This window comes from Microtus pennsylvanicus, chromosome 1 (genome assembly GCF_037038515.1).
Source record: "Microtus pennsylvanicus isolate mMicPen1 chromosome 1, mMicPen1.hap1, whole genome shotgun sequence".
Lineage (NCBI taxonomy): Eukaryota > Metazoa > Chordata > Mammalia > Rodentia > Cricetidae > Microtus > Microtus pennsylvanicus.
The window spans coordinates 49,658,609-49,683,140 of record NC_134579.1 but is presented as its reverse complement, the minus strand read 5'-3'; positions in this window follow the sequence as shown (position 1 = coordinate 49,683,140).

Here is a 24,532-nt window from a genome sequence, read left to right as displayed (position 1 = left end):
TATCAGTTAGGTTTTCTTTTCTTCACTTCTGGTGATCTTTCTTTCCTTGGGCTGCTGCCAAACTAGGTAGCTGCCTTGAAATCTAGTCAGGCTTTTACTGTTCTATGCAGCAAGAGTAAGCCTCACATCTTCATCATCATTGGTGGCAGATTCCATGATGTGACTCCTTCCACGAGTTTAACATTTGCTTCACAAAAGGTGAAATGTACATAGTTTTTCATGTATTCGTTAAAACCTTTTTTTATTTTAGACAAAAGGGGTTAATATAGTGATATTTTGTTTATGATCTAACATATAAAGCTTGCTAAAGATCAGAGTTCAAAGCTAGCCACACTAGTCAGCCATACAGACCAGGCAGTGGTGACACACCCCTTTAATCACAGCAGTCACTCTAGTTAGCCATAGAGGCTGGGCAGTGGTGGTGCATGCCTTTTATATCAGTACTAGAGAGGAATAGAAGGCAAGATGAGATGGGAACTCATTCTCTTTTCAGTCTGAAGATTTCATAGAAGAACTCTCTATTAGTTGATTGCTTTGCTTTTCTGATCCTCATCTTGAATTCCAATATCTGTCTGTGGGTTTTTATAATTAATACCAACTAGAATTTGTGCTACAGTGAAGGATTCCAGGGGAATATGGGTTGCAGATGCTCACAGAAACTGAAGAAACAAAGACCTTGTGTGGGTCCTCTTCATATATATTATGCCTGTGTATCTTAGGTTTTGGAGGACTTCTAACAGTGAGAGTGAAGATGTTTTTCTGACCTATTTTCCTGCTTTTAGGACCCTTTTCCTCCTACTAGTTTGCCATATCCAGCTGTGATATGATATGATTTTTGATATGCCTAGTTTCATTGTATCTTGTTAGTCCATGATCAATGTATATCCTTGGGAGGTCTGCCTTTTTTTCTTTTTAATTTCATTTTTGAAGGGAAACATAGGAGGAGTTGACCTTGGGGAGGGATGGAAGGAGGAGAAACTTGGAGGAGTGGTGGGAGGGGAAACTATAATTGATATACAATGTATAAGAGAAGAATAAAAGTTAAAAAAATGGGAGCCCCAGGTAGTCTTATTTATACCCAGCATTGATTGTAGCATTTTCTTGCATTTACTAAATATGGTGAGCTCTCTGCAATAATTGTGAGTGATATTTAAATAAAAGTTCCTAAAATAAATATAATAAAGTGAGGTCATTGTTTGTGGGGTTTTTAAAAAGGCAAGCAGGATTTCCTGGCAGTCTTTCTAAATTCTTCATGCTTTGTAAAATGTTATTTTCATAACCTTAAAAAAAGAAATTTACACCAATGAAATAAGTTAATAGGAATAAAGTCAAGTCTCTCTCTATATATACACATTTACACAAACACATACAAGTTGCTCAATAATATTTATTATCTGTCTATATAGCATCTATTTATTTACCTATCTATACATACCAAAATATGTTTCTTTTCTTCTTTTTATTAAAAATAGGTTCTTTTCTCATATAATATATTCAGATTAAACCCCACTCTACTCCTCCCTGTTCCTCTCCATATCTATTTCCATCAGACCCCTCCTTTTATGTCTGACATTAGAAAACAACAGGCTTCTAATAAATGACAACAAAACATAACAAAAATACAAATTAACAAAATAATAAGGTAAAAAAATCACATTGAAGTTAGACAAGGCAAACAAACAGCAGGAAAAGAGCCCAAGGACAGGCAGAAGAATCAGAGACCCATTCATTCACACACTCAGAAGACCCATAAAATTATTAAACCAAAAGCTATAATACATATGCAGAGGGCCTGAGACAGACCCATGCAGGTCTTGTGTTTGCTGCTTCAGTCTCTGTGAGCTCAGAGGAGCTTGGTTCAGTTGATTTAGATGCACTGTTCTGTTGTCCTCCATCATCTCTGGTTCTTATACACTTTCTATCTTCTCTTTCTTGGGGTTCCCTGATATCTGAGAGGCAGAATTTCTTCTTAATTTCTATTAGAGTCTGGGTGTACTTTCCAGGCAGTCAAGGTTGTAAATATTACTAAAGACAAAATTGAAACAGAGAGGTATAAGTAAAAAATAAGTAATAGGAAAATTTAAGCAACCAAATAAATGCTCTGTGAAATCTCTTTTCATTGACCTATTTGAGCATAGTAGTATGCATATTATTTTTTCTGGGTTCAGTATTCTACAACAGCTAAGAGCAGGCTTTGGGGAATGAGCTAACATCTAAATGTATTTGTGGGCAAAGTATTTCAGCTGTATCGTCCAGATGTTCTACTTGACAATGTGTATAACCATATTTTCAGTGGTGATTAAACAAAGTAATAAATGTATAGCACATACTGTATCTGCTGCAAAATAAATAATAAAATCCTTTTGCAAAAAAGTTTTATTATACTAAAAAATTGGATTTGTGTATTTCAAAACTGTGTCTTAATTTTATCATTTTGGTCGGTGTTGTGCTGATCTCTTTGGTTTTATGTGCTCAAGAGGATTAAAAAAGAAATTGTGGGAATGAGTTCCTCTCTCTCTCTAATACCTGCAATATTGTAAGTGCATGATAAATATCTGTTGAATTGGTTCACACTAAAAGTTAAGTTCAGCCTGTATTTATTCATTATACCTACTTACAGAATTACTGTCTGAAGATTACTAGCCATCCCTAAACTACAGTCTTCAATATAGCATCAAATCGTGTTCTGTTTCTATAGTAAAATAATAGACTGGTTAACAAATGTAGAACAAAATGGTTCACTTAGCTCACAGTTTTAGAAGCTTGAAGCATATAATCAAGCAACTCCATTCTTTCAAGTGAAAAACTTCTGGCTAAATCATGATATTTTGATGTTGCAGATAACATCATAGTTAAGCACATGTTGAAAGGAAAGATCAGGTGTTTCAGAAATGCAAGGGCATTAAGAGGTAGCTTTGTTATTTTTACAACTAACTATTTTTTTTGCAGGAACTTATGCTGATCCCACAAAACCTGCAACATTTTGCTTCATGATGAGCCTTTAATGTTTCCCTTACTTTCTATCCAGGTTTATCTATTGATTCCACCATCTCCCGCCCCCACAGCAAGGACCATGAATTCAGCCCAAGAACCTTTAGGGAACATACTCACTCACAGAACCTATTACCACACAGAGATCATTGATATTTATGATTTATCTGCAATTACAAACATGTGACTCTACTATTCTGTAAGTAGAAGACAATTTAAACTCACTTTAGGAAAGAGTTACTTCAAATTACCTCCCATTTTCTTAGTAAAACTGCAAATGACAGTATTATGCTCTTAATTCTTGTGCCTAGTGGGCAATGTGCCAAACATTGACTTTGTCCATTGGAGAATTTAAACAATTATCATGCCTACTGTCTTTCTCTAAAAAGCTTATGATATACTTAAAGGCATAAATTGTAGAACTCCAAATGAATTAAAAGGCACACACACACACACACACACACACACACGCATGTAGAGGAAGCACCAGAGCCCCCAACACAGAATAGGCTTTTGCCATTGCTCTTGGTTGCCTACCATTGCTAAACAGTAAGACCTTCTTGCTGAAAACACACCACACTTTGGTTGCAGGACATAGAGGAAACATGTTGAAATGGACCTAGAACTAATTTTCACAGTGCCTGAAGGTATTGTGTAGGGTGCTGTGAGAAAAATGGCATCAATGAACTTAGTATTGGATGATAGATGCCACAGATAATGCCAATTGCCAGAAAGAATGTGCCCTTGATTCAATAGTGGAATGATTGATAAGGAAATGACTGATTACTTTCCAAATGGATTTAAAGATTGAGTCACAGGAAGGAATTCATGTCTGATACTCCTGTAAGCATGGTCAAAAGCCGGTAGCCCTAGGGTAGAACTACTATTGTTTTGTTAAGTGGATTTTGTTTTGGCAATTTGACATCTAAACATTTATTCTTATACTCATGTATTTGCGCTTCAGTCAGTCTTGGCCACAGATGCTTCTTTTTGCAATGGATACTAGCCAATTAAGAGACTTATGACTGATAAAAATACGGAGAATAGATGACCGTTCAGTATTCATTTCTAAGTGAGCCATCTATTTTACGATATCATTTGCACAATTTTAAAGGAAACATCTAGGGAGAGGAAGTGGAAATAATCTAAGAACAGTAGAATTGTGAAGAGTGCTAACAAACTTTGTCATGTATACATGGACATGATATGACCGTTGTCCTCAGGAATTCACTGAAGCTATTGTTTTCGCACTGGACCCACACAAGATCAAGCTAGCTAACATTCCAGTCTGGATGTGGAAGGGGAAAATGAGGCTCTACCTGAGTTGTGGAACAACTAACAATCAATGACAATTGGGGGAAAGAAATTCATTCCTTTGGGGTTTTAGCATATGGCCTCACATACCTGTGTGTGCAGCAATATTTTCTGGGACCAGTAGGCTAAAAAAAATGAGAAGAGGATATGAAGGAGGGGGAGAAGTTGAGGATGAATATGATCAAGATAGATAAAATACATGTGTGGAAATTTCAAAGAATTTAAAATTTATTTCAAATAATTTATTTCAAAGAATAAATACCCTTTAAATATTTCAAAGAATGAAAATCCTTTAAAAGTGTACACATAGAAAATATAACTGGACAAAAGATTTCAGAATGAAACTGAGACTTAAAGGAAGGTAGCATACAGTGTATTTCAGTAATTGTGAATGGAAAGAAGAGACGTAGTGAACAATGCAAAGAAAATGGGAGTAGATACAGTGCATCCCGGGTTGTTGGAATTATTATTAACTTGTTATTGTTTACTGTGGAATCAGTTTCTTAAGTTCATTTTGTTAGCAGCAGCACATTGCCATTTAGTAGTATTTCTGGAAGGTGATAATGATAATGATAATGCTGCTATCAAAAATGTTAGGGAGAAAAGACTTGGAAACACTGAGAGAATCCAATCTAGACTCATGGCAGGTGTTAAGGACAATAGTCAAGGTTCCCTTCCCATCCTGCGCTCACTGTGCTTCTTCCTTTACCTCTGCATGACTTGTTTGAAAAAACAGCTTCAGCCATATCAGAAAAAATAAAATGGTAATTATGCCAAGGAGGAACAAAAGACTGGATCCTGTAGGAAGCTGATGTTTAAATGAAGGTAAAATCGGGTAAAAAATAAATTCATTGTGAAGTGTTCTTTGGCTCAATTCCTGCTGGAGAGCTGGAAAAGAAAAGGAATGTGACAGAACAAGTTAGTCTTGCTGTATCCTCAGGGAAGGTCTTTGGCAATAACACAGTGTTTTCTGAAGTAGGGAAGACTTTTTTGTTGTTGTTGTTGTTAGTTCATGCTGTGGTGGTGGACAGGCATGGGAGCTACCCCAGGAAGGAAAAAGGACATTTAGCTATTGCCTCTGGCTCCATCTAGGATGAGAAAGCTATTAGACTTTCAGTTTCAGGGAACTAAATCTCTCAGTCATCTGCCACCCTCCAAGGACCACTACTACCTGCCTGGACAGAGCAACTGTAGGAACTAGATAGATCAGTACAAGCTGCCTTAGCAACTGGTTAACTTAATTAACCAAAATTTAATTTTTCTCACAGTTCCAGAATTCTAAGAACCAAGTCTCAGGTGGTTTAGTTGTGGTTAGGCTCTTCTAGTTTTTTCACAGTTACCTTCTTTCCTTAAACCTACACGACACTTCACTGTAGGGAGAAAGGAAAAACATGTAGGACAGACTCAGGTTTTCTCTCATAAGGAGAACATTAAGGTCAAGATTTCTGACCTATGGTATGGAAGTCATGACATTCAAATAATTCTAATATTAATCACAAATTTCAGTGATTTAAAGAAATATTTATTTTACTTCTTTTTAAATGTGTACACCCACAGAGGGTATAAGGAGACGTTGTAGCCCTATGAGTTGCCTGGAGAGAGTGACAGAATTAAACTTTGGTCCTCTGGAAGAGCAGCAAATGCTCTTAAACAATGAGCCCTTTCTCCAGCCCTGATTTTTTTTTTAAGAATAATCATATGAATACTACAAAGTGTTGTGAAGTATTTCATGAAGATTCCTAGGGTTGGCCTTGACAGCTTCAGCCATCTTTCTCTATTTTCAGAGATAGAGACAGGCTAGAAAATGTTTAACTGAATTGATTGGTAGTTTTAGAAAACACATGGATTCATAATGACTAGTGCTTTATAAAATGAAAAATTTTATAAGTCTTTATATCACAGTTAGCTCAATAATATTTGATCTTTGTATGGTAATCACACATATGCTCTGCTCAAATACTAAATAACTGAGGTGAAGTTGCTACTTAAAAGAAATAAAATTCTGTTTATTTTTTTCCTGTTTGTGTCTGTCACAACACAATGTAGAAAGACATCAATATTTCTTTTGATATTTTGGCACAAAAGGAAGAAACTAGAAAACATTGGCCTGTAAATTGTGAAGAAATCTTTGGTTTTTTTTTTTTTTAATTTTTTTTCTAAATTTTTTTTGTTATTTATTTTTTATTGAGAAAAGGAAATAAAAAACAAGTTTCCACCTTCTCCCAGCCTCCCATTTCCCTCCCCCTCCTCCCACCCTTCTCCCCCTCCTCCCACCCTTCTCCCCCTCCCCCCTCCTCTCCCCCTCCCTCTCCAGTCCAAAGAGCAGTCAGGGTTCCCTGCCCTGTGGTAAGTCCTAGGTCCTCCCCCCTCCGTCCATATCTAGGAAGGTGAACATCCAAACTGGCTAGGCTCCCACAAAGCCAGCACATTAAGTAGGATCAAAACCCCGTGCCATTGTCCTTGGCGTCTCATCTGCCCTCATTGTTCGCCATGTTCAAAGAGTCCGGTTTTATCCCATGCCTTTTAAGTCACAGTCCAGCTGGCCTTGGTGAGCTCCCAATAGATCAGCCCCACTGTCTCAGTGGGTGGGTGCACCCCTCGTGGTCCCGACTTCTTTGCTCATGTTCTCCCTCCTTCTGCTCCTCATTGGGACCTTGGGAGCTCAGTCCAGTGCTCCAGTGTGGGTCTCTGTCTCTGTCTCCATCCATCACCAGATGAAGGTTCTATGGTGATATGCAAGATATTCGTCAGTATTGCTATAGGATAGGGTCATTCTGAAGGTGAGGGAGGTAGTCAGGGAGGAAATGAACTTTTCTTTCCCACTGTAAGTGTTTAAACCATAATCTTCCATTTCCTAAACCCTTTTCTTCTGATTTTGTGTTTAGTGTGTTATAAGTATGATGGAGGAACTTTAGGCTCCTCTCTAGACCTGAGCATGCTGGCAAATTCTTCTAAAATCTATTCCCAGGTGGCATGCTAAGTGTTGCAGAGTCCCAGCCCTTCACTCTGGAGTGTTTCAGCTGGAGGCTGGAGAGCTCTGCTGCTCTCCTCTGACAGGCTTATGTGTAACTCAAGGGTGATAACTTGGAAACGTTTTTCTTTTTCTTTTCTTTTCTTTTTTTTCTTCATGAGCCAATTAAAAAGAAAAAAAAACTATAGTTGAAAACTGTCGCGTGGAGACTTTTTTCCTTTTTTATTTTTTTCTTCTTTTCTTCATGTGCCAAATAAAAGGAAAAAAAAACCTATACTTGAAAACTGTCGCTTGTCACACCAGACACTAACATTATTTCCCTATTGAATGTGAGATATTTAGTCATGCTTCTCAACTGGATTCTGACCTGCTGGATGAAACATGCACTTTCAGCTCATCTTTTGTTAAGTTCTATGAACTAGTCAGCATTCAATTATGCAGAGGGTGTTTAAAACACCTCATCAAAGATAAACACACCATTATTTGCTGTACTAATAGATATTTGGAAAACTATATGCCATTTTATAATGACCATATATCAGTATATCAATTATTTAAGTGATTAGCCAAGGAATAATAAATTACATAATTCAAACTTAGAAATGGAATTCAAACAATGAAATTATTTAGATCCAGACTAATTCTGGGAAATTCATAGATAGAACTTATGAGTGTACCCTTGAAGGATAGAAATATTCATCTCATACTTGTGAAATATTATTTTAAGATGTGTTATATTCATTTAGGCTGTGGAGTATTTGTTGGTTGAAGGATGCAAAGATGTGTTATAATTTTTATGTTGCATTTGTTTAACTCTGTGAAGCTGTGTTACTTTGCCAGTCTAAAACACCTGGTGGGTCTAATAAAGAGTTGAATGGTCAGTAGCTAGGCAGGAGAGGGATAGGCTGGGTTGTGAGGCAGAGAGAATAAATAAAGGATGAAGGGAAAGAGAGAGGAGTGAGCAAAAAAGAAGAGAAGGATGCCAGGAGCCAGCCACCTAGCTAAAAATCCAGCTAGGGAGTTAAAAGGAGAGAAAGGAATATAGAATAGAGAAAGGTGAAAACCAAGAGGCAAAAAGTAGATGGAATAATTTAAGTTTAGGAAATCTGGCTAGAAATCATTCAAACTAAGGCCAGGCATTCATAAGTAAGAATAAGACTCTGCATGTTTATTTGGGAGCTATGTGATGGGACCCCAAAAGAATATAAAAAAAATTCCTACATCTTTTAACTAATAAAAGTGAGTTAAAAGCACAATGGAAATGTTGGAGGAGGGCTGATTAGACTGCAGTTCAATGCATGTGAGAAAATTAGTCTAATTCTAAATCCCACACGGGCAAAGCATCCACACAGGACCTGTGCTTGTGGTGATCACTATTTCTCACGCCCAGGGTAAAGATCATGCTATGACACATTCCCAAGAAATACGTGTTGAGTGAGGGAACAGGAAAGGTATGGTGGGTTGGTTACATGTATTTCCTGACTAACTGGAGATACATGGCTGGCTTTGTAACGGGGTTTCTAAGCCATTTTATCCAACTGATCACTTGATTTTTTTTTTCCTGGTGATCAGACAGATGTACTCATAATGATGTTCAATACCCTTCTCTTCTGCAGCCTTATAGTGTCTAGCACATAATTTTGCTGTGATGAGGATCATGTACATATGATGTTTTCTTTGATTGAAGTTTTGAGTGTGAGAGGTGACTTACACACAAAGCTTAGAGCAAATCCAAAGGAAGCAGGAAAGGTCCGGGGGGAGGGGGGAACTCCTGCAAAAGCTGGTGTGTTCTCTTGATCTGTGCTTCACAGATATTCTCACAGCATGGATGTGTTTGGAAGTCAAATTGTCACTTCAAGGGAGAGTTTTACTAATCAGGAAAGGGCCCAGGCAGGTCAATAAAAATATACTGTACACTGACTGGTGCCATGACCCATGTCTCAATTTCATTCTCAAGAAGGTGTGGAAACAGCACCGAGAATCTCCAATTTAGGTGAAACCATCCGAGAATAAAATTCCTGACTTCATCGTTCCAAAAGTTTGGCAACATGCCAGAGGAAGATGAGTATAGCAAATGCCCAGCTGCTCTTCCACCTGTAAGTCTGGTTCATTTCAGCTGCCTACAAGGGGCTACCAGATGAATGGTTGCAAAACAAATTTGGTAGCAGTTCTTCCACTTCCAATCCCACATCATATGTCTATGGCTTTGATCATAACATTAAAAGTCATTGGAATAAAGTAAAAAAGCCAGCTAGATACTCCCAAGTGCCTTTTGTTTCCTTTTTTGGTGAGTATTCAAGTGTTTATTATGCCCTCGATCTGTTCCTTGATATTCACATACTCATTCATAAAATCTCTTTTATCTACCTGTCACTGCTTCCTTGAAGCCACAGGTTTGAAGAATATACTCTCATTTCCACCAATCATTTTGCATTACATTATCCTAATTTGTAGCTCTTGAGTGAAGTTACTTTGTCTAAGATAATGGCTATTTTGCATATGCATAAATTGTACACTGTCTACCACATATCAAGTCCTTAAAAAACTGTATGTATGCATGTAAGGTCAGAAGTCAGCTCTGTGGAAGTGATTTTCTCCTTGCAGCTTTCCATGGGGTCCAGGGAGGGAATTGAGATTGTCGAGTGTGCATCATCAGGTAAGTAGTGCCAGCTCACCAGGCCCACACTGTGGGTCTTTTAATAGATGTGGGTCTCTTAGTTCAGGAGCAGCTGCCCTTTTCTGATTGAATCTGATTTTTCAGATGATTACTTCCAGAATGCTGATTTAATTTATTCCCATGACAAATATTTCTGAAGGAACTGGGAGGTGATGCTTCTTATACTGGCACATTTCATAGCCCATTTCTTCAGCATCAATGGTATTGAGGAAATGGAAGCCGGGTGATGTTGCCATCATACAACTCCCAAGTGGCATAAATGTTTTCAGATTCTGATTTATGTGAGTCTAAAGCTCATGCTCTTTTTTATGCCATAATTTTCCTCTAGGATATAGCATAACTTTCTGTACAGCTTATACAGCAAACAAAAATACATTACAACCTAGATTTGGTCATAATGAAATTCTTATGACTTTAACTTTGCTTATCACTTGATAACTATGTGTATACACTTTCAAGTCCATTCTGGGTCAATTTGTGAATGACTAAAAACAGACTCTTAGGATTTTATTTTCTAGTTGTCAACAAACTATTAGATGGAAAATACTTCTCTAATGGGGATCTGTAGAGAATGGCTTTTTGCTATGAGTTTCCTATCCCTTTCTGAAATTTTATATGAAGCCAGAAGATTATTTGATGTTGACTGTGTTATGGAATTGTGGATGGATGACTATGGGCTGAGGCGAATGGAGAAAAGGACAAAATTGCAGTTGACTATTATCCATGTCTTGCTGCAGATTAAAGATGACTACAAATTCTTCACATTCCTCCTAAAGAGAAATGGCATTTACTTCTACTTTCACTGAATTTGGGATGAAGAAGTGACTTCTCTGACAGAATAATTGAGAAGTGATAGGAAGCTAATTCAAAGACCCGAGCTTTCATATATTTGTAGTTATTATTTTTTTCTGATTCCTGGAGTTCTCAATCTCAGGTCTATGTGGTAAAAAACTCAACACAGTGTGCACACAAGAAGGACTATGCAGCTATGTGGTGGAATAGAACCACCCACCAAACATAGTCTGGCTCTTCACAGTCAAGTGTGGATGATCCACTGTTACTCTTGGATTAGTGTAGTCATTACCTAATAACTGTGAGTGAAGTTAACTAATGCTATTTCTTCTGGAGCAAAGGAACAAGCCAGAGTAACCCTTACTAGATTTTTAAGCTATTGTAAGCCATGAAAGTTCAGATGTTCATGTCTAGTCATCAATTGATAACTAACTTATTCTTCATCTACTATGGGAATCATTGAGGCCGGTTGCATATGCCACAGCAGGAAAAACTTGAATGTACAAAATAAGCTAGAAACTAGGAGCTTTTAAATGACATCAATATTTGTGATGATATTTTGTGTGCTTGTGTGAAAACTAGTTTTAGGAAATACATGTATTCACATGCTTTAGTGAAAATGCTGTGGTGTAAAGAATTGTCTTATGATTTCTATTTCTATAAAGAATCACCATGACCATGGCAACTCTTATAAAGGAAAGCATTTAATTGGGGTTGGCTTACAGTTTCAGAAGATTAGTCCATTATCTTCGTGATGGGACATGATAGTATGCAGGCAGATATGGTGCTGGAGAAGCTGAGAGTTCTACAACTTGATTCACAGGTGGCAGAAGGAAAAACGGTCACATTGGGCATGGTTTGAGCACATATGAAACCTCCATAGTGATATGCATCTGCTACCAAGGCCACATCTCCTAACAGTGTCACTCCCTATGGTCATTGAGACACATGAGTCTATTGAGGCCATACCTATTCAAACCACCATGGACACTTTAACCAAGTGGACACACTCTAGTAGGCAAGTAATGACGTTACTTGCACTTGTACATGATGTACCCATGGTCAAATCAGATGATGCCACAAGTTGCCATGTTGACTTTCTCAATTGAAATCGAGAAAGAAAACACGATCATAGCATTCTAGAGGATTCCAGGGTAAACATTGTAAACACAGGTTGCACTCAAAAAACTCATCCAAAACTGATTTCTCTGTAGTAAGAACCAGTCACTTTCTGAACAGAGCCAGTCCAGCACAGAGGATGCATCAAGATTTGCAAGAAAGGTCCATGACCACCAAAAAGAATCCATATTATGTTTGAAAAATGTTGAACAATATTTGTTTCTCATGTAACATTTAACTACTAGCAATATTTGAAAAATCACAAAAATAAGCATAAAAACATTAAAATTCTGTTTCTAAGGCAAATCCTACTGATATTTTACTTTTCTTCCCTTTTTCCTCTTTTTTCAATATTAAACCAAAATAAATCTTGTTCAAGCTGCATCCCATAAAGATGTAAGCTTACCTATTTCGTTGTCTATAGCATACTCTTGTAGTTTTATATAATAATGTTTAAGTCTTCATTGACATAAGACTTTTAAAGCACAGCATATTGTAAATGACTGAAAACAGATTCTGGAATGATTCCATGTATGTTATATTATGCAGACTGTATTGGTACAAGTGCATTTTATAAGCAATAAAATATGCATAAAAAGGTCTGCTAAAAACTTTCTAAGTTCCTCACCACCAAGGAGGTAGCTCATGACCTTTTTCTAAAAGCTATATTCACTGTGATCATTTGTTCTAGATAATCCCACTTTTTTCTGTTCCTCTTTCATATAATTTACATTCATGTATGATGCTACATTTATGGTAATAAATTTGTTTACTTGAAAAATTGCTTAGAAGTGCTTTTAGCCTTGAAACGTACCAGAATGGATGCCTACTCAATTCACTGAACTGTACTTCCATGACTGTATCTTGCAGAGTACTGTCTCCTGTGAAGAACACAGGCCCTAGCTATTTAACACTGTGGCTCCTCTTCTCACATTTGCTTTACTTTTATGTTCAATAAGTCTCTCTCTCTCTCTCTCTCTCTCTCTCTCTCTCTCTCTCTCTCTGTCTCTCTCTCTCTCTGTCTCTGTCTCTGTGTGTGGGGGTGGGGGGTGGGGGGGCGTGTCAAACAGTAGCATGGGATAAAGGAAACATTTTTGTTATTTTGTGATAGGAAGAGTAATTTATTCTTTCAACATCTGGTGGATAGATGCCACCCCTGTCATCTAATACCCACCCACCCCATTTACCCACCCCTGCTTTCGTGACTTATTGAAGAGTTTTTTCTGTGTTTCTATATTATGTGATCTCATAAACATTTTATTTTTAACATAATAGAAATAGTGGCCACAAAACATAGTTTTGTTTCTTTTTTCTATTTAACATTTCATTGTACACTAAATATCTTTAACCTTTCAATAAACTTATAAATCATTTTCACTTTTGTCTTTGAATAAATATACATGAGTTAATGTCGAGTAGAGAAAGAAAAGCAAAATTATATCAGCATTTTCTTTGTATATTCTATGAACATGCTATTTAAATATGTATAAAATCTTATACATACTCTTTATATATTTAAAAAATCTCATAACTTTGTTGCAATTTGCTTTACACAGATGATACTTAGGTAATTTTACCAACTTTTCTATTATTCCTATGTTTTTAAACAATAATTTTGGCTTACAGAAAAATAATGTATTGTAGGGATTAAACTATAAGCAAAAGTAAAATAAAAACAATAGTACTAAAACAAGAGGTATAAAAATATCATTGTAAAGCTTTCATACTCAGTGTAAAGTAGTATTATGCTGCTTGGAATAATGCTATTAAATCTAAGAAAAGGGTATATGTTAAACATTTAAAAGCAATCTAAATAACAACGGGTATGATTAACAGCCTAACAAAGGAGAGGAAGTGGATACAGCACATCTAATCAGCTAATTCAAAATACAAAAGGGTGAAAACAAATAATAGATGGCACAGAGAAAAGAAACCAGAAGCTGGTGGTTGAAGCCTGATTATATCAATAAGACACTAAACATGACTTATCCAAACACACCTATTTGAAAAGGAGTCAGGTGTCAGTTTGCCAGAGCAGGAAGGATTCTAATGTACCTTGTTACAACTTGTAGAAGAAAGTTTTGGAAAGCAGAAGGGAAAAGAAATCACCTGCTTATTGTATTACTATACCACCATCATCATTATAGCGTCAACTCATCATCTTGAGATATTTTTCCAAAGAGAACTTTGGTTTGCTCCCTTTGGGGTGTGTACAGCTTTCCTACCTGCTTTTCTCTCTCCACAGGTCCTGTTGCAGGATTAAACAAAACCACAAGGCATTATGGGAGCTCATTCACATACATGGACTCAGAAGGAAACTTTTAATGCTAATCAAATAAAACTTTCACATGTTCATAGACAGGATCTGTGTTGATGTCTGTGGTCGTAATACCCCCAGGGACCATAGTTGAGCTGGTCCTGGCGGCCTGAGTACCAGAGCGGGACAGTGGCTCATTCCCTCCAGCACTGGCCCCAGTGGTATGGGCTTGGGAGAGTTGACCCTGACCTTTGACTGCCCTGGAGGAACTGCCACCCCCTGATCACTCCTCTCCTGCGGGCTGTTGCAACAGGAGAGCTGGTCCTGCATCATTTACGTGTGAGAGATGACCTCTATGGCACGGGAACAGGAAAGCTGGCCCCAAACCTTGTCTGATAGGGGCAGTGCCTGTGGAGGCTCAGACTGACCAACTCAGCTACCGCTGAAGCCCATATCCAGGGTTTGAGATGGCCCATTCCAACATCTACCCCATCTATGACCTGCTTGAGCTGGTAAAGGGACCCATCCTGTGGAACCATACCCAAGCAGCTCCAAGGTTCTGGGCCACAGCAGGACTGAGGTAAGGGTCCAGTATTGATGGTATACCAGAAGCCAGAGTAGATGCTGACGATGCAAAGCTCCAGTTAATAATGTTTTCTTTCTTCCTTCCTTCTTTCCTCCCTCCCTCCCTCCATTCCATTCTTTTTCTTCCATTCATTTATTTTGAACATTGGGGATCAAATCTCAGGTTTCTCATGTGCCAAGCAAGTACTATATAATTTTTAAAATTTTCAGACCCAATTACATATTCTTAAATACATGACTATTTTGAATTTGATATCATTTTCTTTAAATTCTTAGAAAGATACTTTTAATTTTTTTTCTTAGAGATATCCTACAATGAATGTCATTCATTCCCAAACTCTGAAAATATAGAATTACCTAAAACAAAAATTTCTGAATTATAGTCTATCACTTTTGGCCGATTTTCTTAAAGACTATATATGTAGACTATATAAATATATATTAACTCTGGGTTGGGTTTTGGCATATAGTGTTTATTAACTGACTTCTTATTGAATTAAATGCACATAAGTATATCTCTGAGAACTATTATTTGAACCACACCAAGTTTTACAAAAAATAGATCTGTGATATGACTCAGGAATATGCTGTTTAAAAAGTAATTCTAATATGGTAGAAATAAGCTTAAAATTGGAAGAAACAATTTAATATAAAGACTTGAAATCATACAAAGACTTTAGATCAACTTGATAGCTGTGGTAGGAAATGGTGTTTTAAGCAACTAGCTCTCATTCTAAACAATAATCCATATTTTTACTCCACATTGGTCTAATATTTGCCTATAATTGAGATATTATATACTTATAATTGCTGTTTCTAGTTAATTAGCTGCATTTAATATAAATTGCAATGTTAATTGCCACAGTTAACTTCTGCGGTCTGAATACTGTACCTCTGTGCCTATGTGTCATTTTTAATGAATTATTTTTATTATAGGTTATTAAATTACTTACAGTTTCTTTGAAAGCAATGCTGTCCTAAGTGTGTTCTGTTCATGACTGTTTTCTTATTTTAATGAGTAAGTTCCTGACCACTAAAGCCATTTCATGATTGTAGTAGGTTTAGATTCAGTCTTTTATATAATCTTTTACATTGTGACTTTTCAGATTCAAGTGTGCAAGAAGCAAAATTGTCCAGGTTTTCAGGCTTGACTTGTTGCAGATATGCTTCCCAAGTCTTTGACAGCTGACTGTCCTGTGACAGAAGGGAGCCACAGCTTGCCACTATCACCTTCATTTTTATGTGTGTTGTTCCTCATATAAGTTTATAGAAATTCTATAGAATATATATATATATATGTGTGTGTGTGTGTGTGTGTTTAAATGTATGTATGTATGTATGTATGTATGTATGTATGTATGTGTGCTATCTACCCTTTGAGTTTTATGCTCATAATTGTGTTTTAATATCACAGAAATTATACCACTAATACTATTACAAGCCATGAAATTTAAATAAATAAGTACTTTTGCATGAATAAGCATAGAACTGAAAATAGCTTGCAAGCATATTGTTAAGAGTAAGGAATGGAAATGTGTGATAATACTTGCTAATACCATAAAATGGGATAATAGCTAGAAATTAATATATGTAAAGTTTTAGTTTATATTAATTAAAGAAATTAATGTAAAGTCAGGTTCCTGGTAGAAACAAGATCTTGGAAATAATTTTGCTGCTAACTGAGTTGATATCAATACAAATAGGATAAATGAGAGGTCTATTAGGTTCATGCTAAGGAAAATATATATGCTTGTTAGCTAGCTTTCAAAAGAGTAAAATGGTATCTTTAATGAAATGACTCCTGAAATCCCTTATATTCATTGGGCTTTAATTATTTCTTATATTGATATAAATGTAAAACATTTAGCATACACGTCTGTAGATTAAATTATATCCTTCGAACATAAACTCCATAATTGAAGTGGAAATAATATAATTTCAAAGGATTGATTTAAGAAATGGGATTACTAGTTCAATGAATAGTCTGAAAACTTTTTTTTTCAATTTTGGTTTATTAACAACAAAAACTATGTAAATTCCATTTAAAGTGTGCCCACTTTCAAATTTCTTAATTAGAATACATCAGTAGGGAGTATACTGACAAGATACCTATTTTTTTAAATAGTTTTAATTATAATTAGGTAGTTAAGTTTGCAATTTGCTGAGATTTGTTTATTGAAACACTTCCTTTTGGCATAGTTAAGTATTATTAGGAAATATTTTCCCTTTTGAGGGGAAGCCAATAAAAGTACTTCTTCTAATATTGAAATGTAGAAATAGAGATATTCAAGATACACAGAAAGGAGTTTTCCAAAAGGAAATCATCCGAGATGGAGTTGGACACTAACTACTGGCATTTCCCTTGTATAGTCACTTCTGCATAGTCTCTCTTTTCAGGAGACCCTAATGATGTTTCCAAGCTGCCAACATCTTCAACACTGATTGGAATTTTGTATACAAAGGATAGACATCTCTTTCTATCTTTCTTGTCTTCCTTCCTTCCTTTCTTTTTTATTTTCTTTTTTTAGGTACATCTAAAGATAGAAAAAATCTTGGAATATAGTTTGATGTTTATGCTAATAAGAACATAAACTAAAAAGTATTTTATATAATCATGACATAAAAGTAAAATATCTAAAATATTTATAGAAGAAAGCTGTTTCCCTTTGTTCTGCCTTCTCAGGTTACTTTGGTTTCAGTGGAAATTAGTAAATAGACTACTCAGACTCAGATTGTCTGTGCGAACTTCAGTGAGAGTGCTCATTTCTCCAAAGTTTATCTACTTATTCATTCATTTGTAAAGATGGCAGAAAATATTATCTCAGAGGCTTGCTTTCCTCAAAATAAGTACAGTAAGTCAAAGACTGGAACATCCCAAATGTTCAATCTACAGCAGTTACTCCATACCTTATCATTTTATATAAATGCAAGTTTTATTACATCATTGTTAAGAGAGAGCAGCAGAAGGAACGATTAGCAAACATTCTACAAACACAAGCAAAGGAGATTTCTCTGTAGGGTATTCTATTTCTAAAAGCCAGAAGAATGCCTGCCATTTCTCTCTGTGTCTCATCTAGGCTTCTTTCTTTACATCTCATTGTCCTATTATCATCCCACTTAGTGTGTCAAAAAACATTGGTCAGAGTATCCAAACACCTGGGGTTATTTTTCTCTCAGTTTATGTTAAAAAACTTGCTAATTTAGTTCCCTTGTCTTTTTAGCCCAAGACAACTCAGCACCATCCATTAGCCCACATGTTGTCATGGAGACTCCTTAGATGAATTCTTTCCCTATGAAAGAAAGTGCCTCAGAACATAATAACCAGTCCTTATTCATGACTGGTTCCCATGAAAATGTTTCATGTGGGCAAGAAATGAGACAGCCTGGGTCAGGTAACTCTCTCTGATGGTGGGCACTGTGTTCATGGAGGGTAACTGATGGGTAAGTAATCATCGAGTCCTTGAATTGCTTAGGTGAATGTTCTCTCCACAGTAGCTTCACTGTAGCTAGCGTATATCATTGTCGTTTCTAAACACTTCTAATCTCCCACTTATTATTAAGAATGACATGACAATCTTTTATCTGCTTGGTGATAATCATTTGGATATTTGTAGCATAGGCTATTCAAATGGATGAAATTAATGAGCACTGCACAAACAAGTCAATCAAACAAAACTCTGAAAGTTTTACATCTTGTTTACGTGAGGCATAACAAAGTTTTCTCTTTTTTACTTGTACTGCATGTACATTCTAATTGTACTGCATGATACTGCAGTGCCCTTTTCAGATATAGATATTTCCTTCCTTGTTAATATACATCAACTTAAAGCTATCAACACCAATAATTGCCTGGTGACTTTCCCTAATTTCTCTCTTTTGGAAGACAGCAAAGAAACACCAAAGAGTGTTATTTTTTCCTCTTAACTACCTGCTTGCTTATTTGTTTTTTTCTCTCAGTAGAAGATTAAAAACAGGGGGAAATATTGTGTTGAAGTGTTCCTGAAACTGCTTTTAAGAGCATTTACAAAATTTTTGCTCTTCTTTTTCATTGTTCTATTTGTATTCTTAAACCTTGCTGTAGTTAACAAAGTAGTACTCCATTGACAGCTTTGACACTAGAATTCTTATGCATTTTCTACTTAGAAATGTAATTGTAATTTGTAAGGTTAAGTCTCAAGAAAGCATGCAATTGCTATATGTGAAGACAAAATGAGATAATATTCAGAAATAGGGAGGAACTCAGCAAATTCATTTTCTCTCATGAAGGAAGATTCAGCATAGAAGCTTGTCTACTGTTTTATTCTGTGTCTAACTGAGAATTTAGGTAGTTGTTGGTGAATATTGAGGTAGAAAGGGGAGAAGGAAAGAAGATAAAGGATGAAGGCGTGGGATAGGGTTAATCAAACAGGTGTATGAAAAAGTTAGATAAAGCTACTCCTAAGATTCATGAGTCATTTAGCAAAATTTAGGGTACCAGGGATAAGAATCTTTTTCAGTTGTTTGTCCAGAGAGGCCCAGAGCCTCTTAGAACAATACAGGCTCTTTCCATTTCTCTTGGTCATCACCAGAATGTGATGATAAAGCACTATTCCTGAAGACAACAGACACTTCAATTGCGAGATACAGAAAAACAAAACAGAACAAAATAAAACAAAGAACCCAAATCAAACCACTACCACAACAGAACAATTTCAAACTGAGATGAAAGCTTCCTTACCCTTGCCTAGTGTTCATAGTGCTAGAATGTTCTCTGTAGGCCGCTAAGGGAGAAGAGGCAAAGCGGGTCTTGCCCTGTTTGAATTACACAATCAATCTGCCAGGTTAAATGTTTGTGGTTGTACAGTAGTGGCATGAGCATAGTAGTGTCCTAGTTGGCTTCTCTGTTGCTCTGATCAATGATCAAAACCAACTCAGAAGAGAAAATGACTTATTTGACTTAGATAATACATCATCAAAGGAATTCAGGATGGGAGCTCAAGCCGAGAGCCTGGAGGCAGGAACTGAAACAGAGATAATGGAAGAATTCTGTTTACTGGCTTGCTCTCAATGGCTTGCTCAGTTTTTGATTTCTTATATAACTAGAACCACTTGCCTAGAGGTAGCACCACCGGAGGTGGGTTACCCCATCCCATATCAAACCTTAGTCAAGAGCATGCCCAACACACATGCCCACAGGTCAATTCAAGTCATCCCCCCAACCCCAGACAACAATAGCTCCTATCTAACTAGCACAGGGAATGATGAATTATTCTTTGGACTCCAAGCCCACCCTAAAGGAGGGAATCCATTTTTGGTACTAGAAATTCTATCAAAATTCCATGACTGGGGAAGTAACAGGCCCTAGCAGGGAACCTACTGATGCAGTTTACCTAAATTGACATTGTGACAAAAATCTCTTTTAATTATGTTTGTACACAAAGATGACTACTACTCTTAGCCTTTACTGGAGCCCTCTGTCATGAAGGCTGAATACAATGACACACAAATGCTCAAACTGCTGAGATGATAAGATTGAGTCTTCAGCTATCAACAAGGCATCCCCCCCCCCACCACCACCACCACTAAGGCTCAGGGATCATAGAATCTGTGAGGGAAAGGATTTAAGAACAAAAGATAGGAGACACTCTGTAGAATAATATCTTGTGGAAATGATACAGCCACCCACTTCAATCACCCACTCAAAGTAACTGCACCAACTACACTGATCTTGAATTCAGGAGGGGCTCAGCACACCTCCACCTGGTCACTACAGAACTACTACACAACTAGTGACCTCTAGTTGATTTTGGACCTTGGAGAGTAACCATTATCTGAGTGATAATTGGTGATCACACCAGGATCCAGTGGAGGGTTCCAAACCTACTTAGTCATGTAGATGGTCCTGGTTCAACCCATAGATTCTCAAAACAAAAACATGAATATGGTGAGGAGAGGAAAGGAACGTTTTGTGCGTTGGAGGAAGACAAAAGAGGGTAGGGACTGAGAGAAATCAGAAACCTTTGCACGTATGTATGAAAATGTTAAATAATAAATTTAATACCAGCAAAGAAGAATGTTGTTACCAAAGTGATAGTTATGGAGTTATTCTAGGAAATTTATAATTGATTTTTACTTTTATATTTTTTTCTCATTTATAAATATTGTCTCAGACAAATAGTAAATACTGCAACAATGAGGTTCCTCTTACAAGAAACTAAACAGTATTTTTAATAATGGAAGGATGATCTCATTCAGTGAACTCAATAATTTGTCTTTTTTTGCTCTTACCTTCAGAGTGTCAGCCATGAGACTTTCAAAAACATAGTTGTAGTGTTTATTTGGGCATTTTGCCAACAGTGTTTATTCTCTTTTGATTCATTGAATTTCAAACATTCTATTATGCTAGCAGTAGTATTTTAACTTATAATATTGCTCATATTATAGCAAATTTTTAACTTTATATTCTAACATGTATAAAGAGACCATACATCCTATAAATGAATATTTGAGTTGGTTATAGCTCTTTTTGTTTTTTACTGGATTCCTTTCTCATTTTCCTACAGCTATAAGCATATCCCTAAAGAATCAACTGTATTCAGGCAAGAATGTTTGCCTTATTTTTATAAATCCATAGATTTAGATGGTTTATAATTAATCCTTAATAAGTGCCTGTTTGTGTTAATGTTGTTCAGAGATATAAATCAGAGCAACAACAACAGCAATAAGAACCCTGTGTAACTTTCTTGGATGTTTACATGTAAGAGTTTCCCTTAAATACATACCAACAATATTAAATAATTTGTTCCATGACTTAGTTGGTTTTATACTGTTAAAGCAGAATAATCATTAACAGATAATTTATATCAAATAGAGATATAATTCTTACAGTGTAGATTCTAGAAAGTGAAAGACCACAGGACTCACAACTTCTAAGGATCTTTTTAAATTTAATTTAATTGGTGGAAGAAAGATAAAGATGATGTGGGAGGGTCTTCTGTGTTGTGTTGATTTCATTGGTTAGTAAAGAAACTGCCTTGGCCTTTGATAGGCCAGCCCTTAGGTGGGTGGAGTAGACAGAACAGAATGCTGGGAGGAAGAGGGAAGTGAGACAATCACCATGCCTCTCCTCTCTGGGTCAGACGTCATGGAGCCAGCCGCTGAATCTTTCCCTGTAAGACACCACCTCGTGGTTCTACACACGTTATTAGAAATGAGTTAAGCAAGATATGAGAGTTAGCCAAGAAGAGGCTAGATATAATGGGCCAGGCAGTGTTTAAAAGAATACAATTTGTGTGTTGTTATTTCCAGGCATAAGCTAACCAGGAAGCAGGGAGCCTGGTGGCAGGAATGCAGCCCGCCTCTCCTTCTACATGAAGATATATGGATAGTTAGAGAGATAAATGATGGATGGATAAAAAGAAACATAGATGCACAGATGGATACATAGATAAAGACTTGAACTCATAGTACAGTGACCTATTTAAAACTGAGCCCTAATGATATAATTCTTTACTAAGTCTCTGATATATATTTGTTCTCAAGGTTTTTTTCCAAGGAATTTTGCAGAAACACATATAAACTCCCCAATTATGGCACTAGTCCTCCAAATTAACACATGTATTTTATATAAAGTATCTTTATTTCATCCCTACAACCACAAAATCTTAATTCACTCCAGCACCGATTCTTATATTCACTTACAGACTTTTTTTCCCAGTTGGTTATGGGTAAGAAGCAATTCATGAATCATTCTGAGCCAAAGCCTCTCATATCTGTAAGCCCTTGAAACCAATGCAAGCTCTGTACTGTAAAATCACATGCTGGTTCAGGCACATAATAGAGACATTACCACTAAAGAAGGCGAAGTAGGCAAGAAAATAGTGAAAAATACTCTCCTAATGTTCTAAACTCGAAAAGGAAAATTCTATTCAATCTTAAAGCTGTAAAATAGCTTCTTTTGACTTCATGTTTCTCATCTTCGTTACACTGTGATATGTCTTGTGCCACCACTTCCTCATGGCTTTGTGGACTCAATCTACTTATAAATCATTAGACATTGAAAAATTAGCCCATGGCTTTCACAGACAATAGTTGTATACTGATAACTTTATTTCTGAGGTCAGCAATAGATTGATCTATGAGGAACTTATCTTAATAAATTTTTAGAACCACTCCAGCTTCATAACTATCTTAGTTTAGCATCATGTTAAAAATTCTTTTTATCTTATTATTTTATTTTAACTCATCCTTTGAAAATTTTATACATGTATACAATGCATCTGAATAATATCTACCCCCCTATTCCAGCTCTCATACAGGACCCTCCAATCAACCTCCTCAGCTTCTTTCCTTCCTTCCTTCCTTCCTTCCTTCCTTCCTTCCTTCCTTCCTTCCTTCTTTTCCTCTGTTTCTCCCTCCCTCCTCCTTTCCTCCCTCCTTCTTTCCCTCCCTCCTTCCTTCCCTTCTCTTTCTTTCTTTCTTTCTTTCTTTCTTTCTTTCTTTCTTTCTTTCTTTCTTATCTCACTTAATTCAATTATCATTGTCTGTATACACATGCATGTGAAATTACACACTGTGGGATAGACAATTCTTCAATAGACATATATCTAAAGAAAAGTAACTCTCATTACCTCAGCTTCCATAAGTTTCCTGTAGCTCTTCAATGAGTATATGAGTGTATCATCAGGAGCAATTCCCCAACCTATGCTAGATTTTTAAGTGACTTTGACTTGTTAAGGTCTTGTATAGGTAACCATAGCTGCTGTGAGTTCATATGTACAACACTCCATGGCATATATGTAGGGCATCATTTAATAGCATACCTTCCATTCTCTTACATTACATTACTGCAACCCTGTCTTCCATAATTTCTCTGACCCTTTACAGTTGAACTATTGATATATATATATATGTCTCATCCTCATGTACAGCTTGGCACTTATAGTTGCTTATTATTAGCACTTTGATCAACAATGAATCGTTCAAATACAGTGTTTCTTTGATAAAGATTTAGAAAAGCACAAATTTGTTGATATAAACATATATACTTAGAAGGTAGTAGATGATCATTTAGAAAAAAAAACAAGCAAAAACAGAAAATACAAAACATCACTAGGTTCTCCTGTAGGACTTATGACTTTGATGGCTATTGGTTTTGACCATATTTACAGTATCAAACATGAATTCCTTTCTGTGGAGCAGTTCTCAAATCAAATCAAGAAAGCAGTTGGTTTTGCCAATGAATAGTTATGCCACTATTTCACCAGTGGGCATATCTTGGGTAGCAAGTAGTTATTGTAGTTCACAAAATCAACTGGATAAAAGAGTTGATGTCTTTCTCCCTTAGCAGTCTGAACAACACATTTCGGAAGAGAGTTTCCTGGTGAGTTGAAGATTGATTTCTCTGAGTCCTGCAACCAGAGTGTGTGGTATCATTAGAAATACGGTGCTACTATGTTCATGAGTGAGATAGGCCTGTAGTTCTCTTTCTTGGTTGGGTCTTGGTCTGAAAAAGCCTGGGATAAAACCGGACTCGCTGAACATAGCAGACAATGAGGACTACTGAGAACCCAAGATCAATGGCAATGGGTTTCTGATCCTACTGCACGTACTGGCTTTGTGGGAGCCTAGGCAGTTTGGATGCTCACCTTACTAGACCTGGACGGAGGTGGGTGGTCCTTGGACTTCCCACAAGTCAGGGAACCCTGATTGCTCTTTGGGCTGACAAGGGAGGGGGAATTGATTGGGGGAAGGGGAGGGAAATGGGAAGTGGTGGTGGGGCAGAGACATAAATCTTTAATAAATAAATACATTAAAAAAACAAAAAACAAAAACCAAAATGGCACAT